Source organism: Acyrthosiphon pisum, chromosome A2, assembly GCF_005508785.2.
Source record: "Acyrthosiphon pisum isolate AL4f chromosome A2, pea_aphid_22Mar2018_4r6ur, whole genome shotgun sequence".
NCBI lineage: Eukaryota > Metazoa > Arthropoda > Insecta > Hemiptera > Aphididae > Acyrthosiphon > Acyrthosiphon pisum.
In genome coordinates, this window is record NC_042495.1 from 59,540,269 (window position 1) to 59,551,864 (window position 11,596).

Consider the following 11,596-nt stretch of genomic DNA (forward strand, 5'->3'; position numbering starts at 1 on the left):
CTGGTGGTCCTCAATCCTCATCTGCATAAACTCAGAGCATAAGTGGATACACTAATTTCAATTGTTCACCTCACCTGATAATAATGTTATTAATTACCGAGACGACCTTTCTGCGCTCGTTACTATAAAAAATATTACTGTGTAAATTGTATACGTACCTACCTACCTATTATTATTATTATTATTATTATTATTATAGTTATAATTAGTTAGGTAGGTCCAAGTGACCCGCTCGATGTACACTTCACTTTGTTATACTTATTTGTACAATATATAATATTTCCCCAACGATGTTGTATTATAAATAATAATAGTAGGAACATCATAGCGTGAGTAATGTAGTCTGACTAAAAAAAAAACCGTATGACAGACTCAATCAGTTAAAAAGAGTTGAGTTCGAATTCGATACGACTAATTATGGATGACGTTAACCGCGATGTCACTTGGAGCACGTCTTATGAGTTGTATGTGAACCGTGAACGACTTTCATTGTGCAGCTTTTAATAGTATTTACCATTATAAAGTATTATAATTTATAATACATACATAATTAAAGAACGACCAAGCGTATAAAAAAACCCATTTGAATTATTATGGATATATTGTTAGTAATATTACTTACTGGTCAATTTATTGGTGTTGGCTATAGAAATTATTCAAACATTTCTCGTAAAAAATATTCAAATTATTGACACATTATTTAATTTATTTATTTATGTGAAAGTATACGTTATTATAAAATATTTCTGAATCAAAAACGAATGAATAGAATATTATTATAAATCAAAATGTAAAAGGGTAGGTACCTACCTACCCATTTATTAAAATTAATTGTAAAAACACGAACTTTGTTATGTTATATACCTACAATAAACATGAATTAAAATTATATGTAAAACCATAAGTATTATAGGAGCGAATGAATGTAAATTAATTTGCAATACACAATTCATATATTCCGAGCTTAAACACTTTAAACAGCTATTTAATATAAAATATATATATACCTAGAGAATATAACGAGCAAATATGAATCCAACAAGACTTTATGGCGTCATTTGTCTGTAAGTAGATTATACCCACGGTAAAATACAATTATCGTAATATGTAAATCTAAAAATGTTTGTATTAGGTACTGCTTATATATGTATATACAATTTATACGCATAATCAAACCACAAGAAACTTTATGGAAACAATTTCTTCGTATATTATTCAATTTTCTTTGTGCAAATATAATAATACATATACGTACGTACGCCCACTCGTAGGTACTTCTATTAAATACAATTAGTGGCAGTTACAATACATAATAATATGGCGTATGGAATATTATAATTTATAGTTGGTAACAATGTGATAGGTACTAAGTTTTTGTATAAATGAAAATAATTGCTCTTAATTAATAGGTAGCGTTTTGCTTTGTTATAAGGTATTAAAGTAGATAATAATAATATTATTATGTATAAATAGGTAGTTTAAGTTGGTAAATCGTACAAATGTACAATACCGTATTCGTATATTATACTATATTATAACTTATAAGTTATATTACGGCGTGTACTTCAAATGATTCGGTTATTAGATACTATAGGTACCTTGTATTTGATTGTTATCCGATTTCTCAAATCAATTATATCTTTTTGTATTATAATTATTAACAATTGTACGTATAAAACTCAATAGCATAAGGAAATATAATATTGATTGGTAAATTTATTACTATCGCACATTTTACTATTAATTTCTCTTTTTAAAATGACTGAAAGTCTATGTCATTATAGTATAGCCTACACCTATTATTGTATACATACACGGATACGACTATAATATCTGCATGGGTTTAACTCACGGCGCGGTTTTGCTATAAATTGTATTCTTTCATACGTAGTTACTAAAATATTCATCCAATTGAAATCCTTTCATGCCCGTTTTCCTAGTCTACATATTTTAATTAACACAAAATTGACTTTTATCGTTACTCACATTAAATAACACTGTAAAGGATTATTTTCAAGTTTATCATTTGTTTATTGGATGGAAAGTGTACTACATAGAATGGCATTGTTATTTTGCGGAATAAATTTAGGAATAACGACATTATAATATACAATTTATCGTAGCAGGAAATTGTAAAATCAATAAAATAAAAAATGTAAATCAAAACCATTTTTTTCTATTTAATATTATAAGTTGTAAACAGAACTAATTTTGAATACTTTTTCAATAGTAAACAAAATATTATGATTGTAACATGTAATTGTTTAATTTGTCTCTACTTGAGTTTATAGTGATGTGTTATTAATTATTATAGCTGCTTTTAATATTAAATACGCTTTTATATCAATAATAGTATATTTTTTAAGGTTGTTATATTGTATATTTGAAGAAATTAAGATTTTACAACTGAAATATTTATAGGTAATTATAGGTAATATAAATTATTTGTATAACAGAAAATGCATCACGAATTTTTTTTATCATACATTAAATAAATTAAATTAGTAATAATATATTTTAATATTAATAATATTATTTAATATTTGAACAATATCTTATTTCATTGTACATTGTAACAACGCATTACAATTTATTACAAAATGTATACACGACTAAAATTCTATTTTTTTACAGCTATACATGAAAAAAAAAATGAACACATTCTACAGCAAGTTGCAAAAAATAAAACCGTATATTATAAATAATATATTTTTATTTCTCATACTCAGACTACTAGTGTGTAATTTGATTCACTTATATTAAAACTTTATATTATGCGTTACCGCACAAAATATGATTATTTACCAATTCGTTTTGCGTGTAATTCTTTTTCAGAGAGAGAGAGAGAGAGAGAGAGAGTTATAAGAGTTGAGAAAAAAACTGTTATTTTAATTTAATTTTAAAATGAAAAAGAAGTGCAGCAAAGTCGGCTGTATGGTGAATAATACACATACCTATTATGAATAATTCATTTAAGGGTTTTTAATTTAAAAAATGTTTTAATAAATTGTGAGTCCTATACGCACTTTGTATTCTTTTTTACTATACACGTATTCAACGTCTATACACATTACATAATATTTTATACATACTTTTTAAATCGTTTTAATTAACGTCCACCATAAAGGCCATTGGATGATTATAATTTTTTTTTATAAAACAAATTATACATTTTAAAAAGTTAATGCAAGTCGTAAGATAATGCTATATTATATTTATGTATTTTAAAATGTTAGCCCTTCTACACCAATAATATTTTGTATTTGATTTCCGCCTACGCTTACAATATTATATTTATATCGTTCCGAATATATTGTTACCTACCTGAAGTAACTCTTTAAGACTCTTGCAACAATTCACCGACGTGCGACGATGTGGCGAATCAAATAAATTTGGCGAATCACAACCCATTGTGTTGTGATTGTACACTTCACATTTCAGCAGCTCGTTGAGCGCATTGATGTTTGGAATATTTTATTATTATATTATAACGTTGCCACTGAATAATTGTCTGCATTGTATTATTTTGTGTATATACGCTGTATGCGATGCACTTATACGTCTATACATTGTATGTATATACATATTGAACGCGCAGTGATCAAATGTTTCTAGGGAATACATTTCACTTAAACGATAATTGAGTGCTAAACAATAGAGTTTGCCACATATATATATTTAATATGTATATTGTATATACGATTGCATATACGAAGGGTTTTAGTTTGGGCCGTTTGGGGTACCTAAATGTTTTCATCAAAAGTTGATCAATGAAAACAAACATCAATAAACAGTTGATGAAACTTAATCACATAATATATAGGTACAGCTTAATTCAATATTGAATGTTTACCTTCTTCTCGATGTTCAATGTATAAACATTATATTATCTAATATTAATCGCATAATAGACATTTGATTTTTAATTTACCAATCAAAGACTTATTTTGATGTTAGCAATCCTAATATTATAATATTGAGTTATACATAATGTACAATTTCAATAATACGTAATACGAAGTTATAATATTTAAAGTTATGTAGATAGGTATAGAAGATTAGTAAGAAATTATTCTAATTTATAATCATTTTTATAAATGTTTTGGTATATTTTACAGACATAATTAGAGCCTTTATATAGACTTGAGAATTTCTTGGTACTATTCAATATACCTCTAAAGTTTGAATATTGTTTGAGGCTATGCATTATTAGAATTTATAGAATTCGGCTAGACTGCTGCTAGAGATTTTTTTATAAGAGAAACACTTTTTGTTTTGATATATTTTTCGGAATATTTTAATGAGTTTATTAGTCCGCGTATTGTTTGGGTAGCTGTAAGTTTTTTTTGTACACAATCAATTTGAATATTACACAATTTAATTAATGTTCATAATAAACTTAATACTTACAACAGCATTAAAACAATATATAATTTTTAATTTTGTTTATAAAGCTTACAACTTGAACGTGCAGTTTATAATTTTTATTTTATAATTTTTAGAGAAGGCTTTTCTTTGTTTAATATAATATAAAATAATTTTTTTTTTTGGAAAAATTTATTTCATTCATAAAAAATAATTTATAGAGAATTGTAAAGAATATCGTAGCTTTTTTTGTTCAATATTTGTTTTTGTTCCTTGTTTTCAATTAAAGTAAAATTGTTCTAAATATCATGATATGTACCTAAACAATGAGTTGTTTCTCTCAATTTTAATATTTTAATGCACCGTGAATACTCTAGTTGTAAAATTAATGTCGAACCGAACTATTAAAATACTGTCTTTGTATTATACTGACTGGTTATAACGTATATCAAAACTGCCCAGTTCATATTTTTATGAAGGATAAAGTAAACTGTTGGTTTAATACGGATCATTAACGATTCATGTTTCGTATTAAATATTAATAATGTAAAGTATACATTACCCATGCAATGTATAGGTATTTCAGTGTAATAAAAATAAATTCTTTACACTTTCGATATTTTAATTTCAATTAACTACCTAACAAAGTATATCGTAGTTACCCATTTTATTTACGGTTTGTAATCCGATCGAATGTCTAGCTATCGCAAATTTTTAAATACATTTATCATTGTTATATTGTTTTGTATTTTTCATAATATTTTAAAATTTGAGTTCTAAAACTTGAAAATTGAATATAAGATGCAACGAAGATCTAATATTTTTGGGAGGTGACTGGTGAGGATACATACATAATATGCCTACAGCCACTTTTGAACTGTACATTTAAAATGTAAAAATTACATAGATTTGGGTTTTTTTTTATTTCTAGAGTTAGGATATTAATGGCCTAAAAACACACGCAAAAATGCCCTAAAAATGCAAAAACGTCCTAAAATCTTAAAAAAATGAACTTCTAAAATTATCTAAAAAATCTAATTAAATAAGTGAAAAAATGTATATATAATTGACCAACGTTTTTTTTTTTGTATATCAATATCTTACATCCAGGTAAGTCTTTTACATAATTTATTCATAGAAAATGGGAAAATACTTATTGGTTAATAGTTATGAATTATGATATTAAATCTAATTTTATTATATGATCACGTTAGTATACCTAAAAGACTATATCTAGGTTATCGCCTTATCAGTATAGTTGTAGGTATCGCCGTATAGGAATGTAGTGTCAAGTTCGTACCTATCTTACAAGCATGATATTAATTATTATTGAATAACTTAAAAATCTAAGTAAAAATGTATATTGCATTCACTAACAACAGAATGTAATCTATTTGATATTTCCTCACTATTTATCACCGTTCATCGCCATTAAATTATTTGTAAATTGTAAAGTGACACAACTTGCTTAAAACCCTTTACGGCTTTACGGATTAAAAGGGCGTGTCATTTCTGCGGAACTAGTTGGTAACAAAGCTGGTTACACACAGAACGATTCAAACGCGAGCGTCCATGTTTATTAATTTGTTATGATTAAGTTTCACTTCTGAAAGATCTTTCTCCGAGAAAAGTTTGAATTCCAGGAGGCCACCTTTTGTAAAGTTTTGTCGTCAAAATACACACTTTTACTGAAAGGGCTGAAGTAATGAAGTGTTAACTGTGATTATGTCGAAAACAGTTTACACATCCCGATGTGAGTACAGAGAAGCAGATCATTAATCATATCGCTCTCGAATGTCCAAGCCGCTTTTATCGGGGACCCAGAATAGATTTATCTATGAATTGTCTCACAACGCCTAACCTTCAATTAGTGGCTGAAGAAACTAGATCTTCCTTCTCTATTAGGTACCAAATATATTGATTTACTATTTATTTATTCACTGCATTGGCCCAAATAAAGCTACATTTTAGAGGGTGCTAAAATTATGTATACTAAACACAGGGGGGTTTTTCCCTCACACCTCTTATCATAAATTTCAAGATCATTAATGATAAAGTTTTTTCATAACTTCAACTTTATTAGGTACTTATTTAATTGTACGTATTATTACACTTACATAGTAAATAATTGTCTTATTATTACAATATAAATATTTAATATTTTACAAGTTACTACCATATAAAAAATCCAAATAACAGACGTTTGATATTGGTTAATAAGAATATAATGTATTATTTTAAACCTATTTTCTTTGTTTTTGTGCTGTAAGTAATCCAACACTGGTTCTGTTTTTATATTATTTTAAATATCCCCATTAATATTTAAAATGGACAAGTCAGTAAACCATTGCTATAACATACTTGTCTTTAGATCTCAACTAATTTTTAATTCTTTATATACTAGAAAAACATTCACATGTTACAGAAAACAGAACTTATTGGAATTGTAACTGGAAGTTGAAATAAATAAATTATGTTAGGAAGCACTCTTTTTTAATTGTTTTTATTTTTTTTAAATAAGGAAAATGCTCTTTTATCACACTATTGTTGGTGTTTTATAACAGTGGCTAAGAGGTGCTGAATTAGAATGCTAAATTAGAACGCTAAAGCACCCCAAGCGTCACCCTGGTCGCGCCTTCTATTCACTACTATTCATATATTAGTGTACATTTAATTGTACTTACATTTTCATGTTTCATTTTATCATTAGTCTATTGCGTGTAAACACAAACCATTCGCTAAATAAATAAATAAATAAAATGTCCTGATGCAAGTTTATAGGTATATTTTTGATTTTAATCGATTTGCTTAATTTTTGCTGGCATAGGGAAACTTATTTTTCGAATTAAACTTCTCGTATAATATATTATTATGTACGGGGTATTACCTACATATCATATAACTTTGGTATAAAAAAAAAAAACAAGTTTGTATCGACACCGAAACGTCGGCGGTGGATAAGGATTCGGCGGTGCCGGTAAATATTTTACGACCGCCGCGCCAAGACGGTAGGTATAATAATATTATTGCGTGTAGTAATAACATATTATACGTAGGTACGTGTTTTTCGGCCATTGAGATTTATTTCCCATTCAAACGTATTACGCACGTCTGTGTTTTTAAGGACTTCATTGTGTCGTCGATGCGCCGCCGCGTCGTTAAATACAACTATACACAAGGAATCCGGTTCGGAGAAAAAATTGCTTAAAAACAAAAAAAAATATACCTACACTTATTTATTATACACAGTTGTAATATTATATATATATATAATATATTTTACGGAAGATAAAAACGGCGAATCGTACCGGACGGAGGAAGAGGAAAAAAATCGCACTAATTAGACGACTGTTCGCGAAGACATGATAATAATAATATAATATATTAAATAAACTTGACGTACATATAGGCCCATTTACGCCTCGAACGATTCGCAGCAGAGTACCCGCCTTGGTTGTTTTGATACACCTATAACACAACCTTGTTAAAATATCATCGGCGACGTGTGTACTGCACATTACACGAGACCATTATTAATATTATTATATTATTTTTTTTCTCTCTTGGCAAGTCGGGTCGGTTTGTTATATTATTATATTGGTAGCGTTTTTTTTATTTTTATTTCGTTTTGCTCGCTCGCGAAATCATTACTCCCCGAGGACTGATTGCCAATATATACATGACCGGTGACCGCAGTAAACCTGTAGGCTGTAGCTATATAGTCTATATATGTGCCCTAAATTCAACAGATCCACACCGAGTGAATAAATCGTTTCCGTACGTTTTATATAGATTTTGAATCAATATTCGCTCGTATATGGGTGAATTATGTGAGGTTACCGACTACCGTGTATATTTTATGGTACAATTCGATTTAAGAAATTCGGTAGGTACCTACTTTTAAAAACGAAATCTCATTGCTAGATTGGGTTTCGTTACAGCCGAACAGATTTTATTTCCAATTTGTTAAAAGACATTCTGGTAGGCGGAAGGTTATTTGTTCGAAAAAATTGTTTTGCGTGAACCCATAAATAATAATAGGAAACTGTAGAGTGCAGACGTGTACTTACGAGTTACGAGTCATACGATTATATTATTGTATTGGCGGTCATAATTAAAAGAGTAAATATTGGAACATAGTAAATATGGGGATACACAGAAAATAATAAATTGTTATAATAAATCAATTTTTGTAGTTAAAGATTTAATAGACAATTATTCAATGCATCAGTTTGCCTTAATGTTTTTATACAACAAAATGTACGCTAGGTACCTTACTAATAAAATAAAAATAATTTTTATCACAGTGATTTTATATGAATCATGATTCGGACTACAGGAGTCTTATTTTATATTATACAATGTATAAATAATAAATATATATAACTATTAACTAGTAACGCGAATAAAATTCTGTAATAAAATATATAACTTTTATACCAAATAACAACATAATATTATGTAATATCATAGTTATAAATTATAATATTATTCCATCAATATTTCGTTAATATTTATATTGATCCGATAAAACAATTTTTTTTTATTTGTATTAAAATATAATATTACACCTTACATAGAATTTTTACATGCGCATTTAAAAATTTTCTTAATGTAATTTCCAATAATATTGCAAAAAACAAGTTTACAAATATTAATGTTCTGTATTATTTATTTTTTAATGTGTTAGTAATTAACATTATTAAAATATTAGTTTTTAAAAAGTTTACTGTGCTTATATTAAATATTCAAGTGGTTTCAGAAGTTACAAACTCTCGTGATTTATACTACTTATTATAACTTATATACTTTATGCAAAAAAAGATTTATTACTAAAACTTAACATTGTTTACGCGAAACTGATATAATCAAGGACATGCAATTTCCAGATCTGATACCACGTCATTCAAATGAACCAATAGGTAATTAAAAAAAAAAAAATGTAATACATCATTCCTTTTCTATTTAAGCGTTTCAATAATATACTTAGGTACTGTAATGATATTAAATTTTTTATTAATTTTGAACGTTTATATAATAATATATCGTGTATAGTACCTACTACAACCAACGTCTATAGGGTTACATAATTTAAATTTATTTTACATTTTACAAATTATACTAATGTATTCAAATCGTTTTACGGTATAATATTACCATGTATATAAACATTATTATTGCGGTTTTAATGCAAAGTAACGTTATTGTCGTTAATTAACACAGTGTTATTTGGAAAAAGGAACTTAATTAATAACATCAAGAATATTCATAAGTATACCATAGTTAAAAATCTATGACACCTCTGCTTTTCAAGAAGTATAATGTGATATGGACATTGGCGTAAATAGGGGCTTGGGGGACTGAGTCCCCCCAATTCAAAAGTTAGTACTTAGTACTGAGCATATATTATCGTTTTTAGAAAATATTATATAATGGGAGCGGGGACTTTAAAAACTTGCACATCCATTTAATGAAAAGTTATCAATTTAATTACCTAATAGTTAATACTATTAACACCTACTTTATTTATAAATTACACATTACCATAATTTTTAAATTTAAAATAATAAATCAGGCTTGATTGTCATTTAAAGTAAATACAACGTTAAGTACATGTATATAAGTATATGTGACGTATACTGACGTTGGTATATATATATTATATACTATATAGGTACAATTTTATAGTTAACACTGAAAACATCCGTCTTGTTCGTGACGGGAGAAAAAAAACAACGAACGCACACAGGCACTACTTAACACGGTTAACTAAAGCATTATGAGTCGTGAAAAGATCGTAGATATCGAAAAATAATAATTGTACTGCATATATGAGGGAATATGCATAAATTATTTCGTATAGGAAACAAGAAAGACCAATATATTAGGACAACTAAGAAGGAATTCAATTTGATATTAATGCAGTGGAACTATGTAGGTACAATAAACATACAGTATAATATTATATACAATGGCCACCAATCACCATGTTTGTCCCTGTGCAGATCACACGAGAGTAATTTTTTTTTTAATTAATATTTTCGAGACATAAATTTAAAAGATAATAATTATAGTTTTAAGTATTATTTAGTTTAATAAAACGGTGAGGTAATTCTGCTCTACAATGGGCTTCAGCAGGGGTTCCTTGTTATTAAGGAGTGGATCACTAAATGTAATGGATGTGTTAAATTTGTATTAATTGGTAAATCATTGCATATACGAAAAACGATTCCGGATAGCGAAGAAGACTGTTGGATTAGTATTTAATATTTATTTCTAAGGGTAGTTTATGTTATATTATATTTCTATTATTATAATTAGTTTCTAAATTTGGTAGGTTGAACAAATGTTGTGCTCCAAAATGTAATGGCACACACACACAAAATAAACTCACATAGTTGTAAAACCAATACATTCCTCGATTCGCTTAGAGTCTAAACATTAAAATGTTTGTTCTTGGTTATTAATATTCTTAAACATTTAGCTAATTTATTGAATAAGTGCCTGTAAATATTGTATAATTTGAACAGACTATTCAAATATAGTAGTATATAGAGAGTTATGAATAGCTAGGTGGACCGAGACTAAAGGAGTATTATGTATCATAATGTATAATAATATATAGATAACCACTAGAAAACTACAACACGCTGTATAGGTATATCATAATGATAATATAATGTACCTATTATACAAAAACATGCAGTGGATATACATATACGTTATAATTTGGTTATAGGTAACTACTACAATAGCGTTGGAGTATAAACCATTAAAGGGTATATAACTGGTGGCCACCGCCTATATACTCGCAGCATAAAGTACCTACCCATATTTTATGTATTATTATATAGCGTCACATGGAATGCTTTCGATACATCGAGCCGTATTGTGTATATAGAAATGGAGTTGTTTTTATATTTTATAAACATCGCTCTGATAATTGTGGATGATTGCCCTAATTCATACACTCGTTATTAATCTAAATCATTGTGTACGATTGATCGATTCACATAAAAATACTAGCTGTTTGTGATGCTCATCCGCGTATTGTGTTATACACAATCGACATGACCGTACAACAAACCAGCTCAAATCGATCGGAAATGAACCAACACTACGTCGAATTTACACTTAAATAATTAATTCTACTTCTTGTTGGCTATTCCTTCTTGCTGTGTTTCAATTTACACATAATACGTTGGTTATAATTAAAACTTGTGAATTCGTG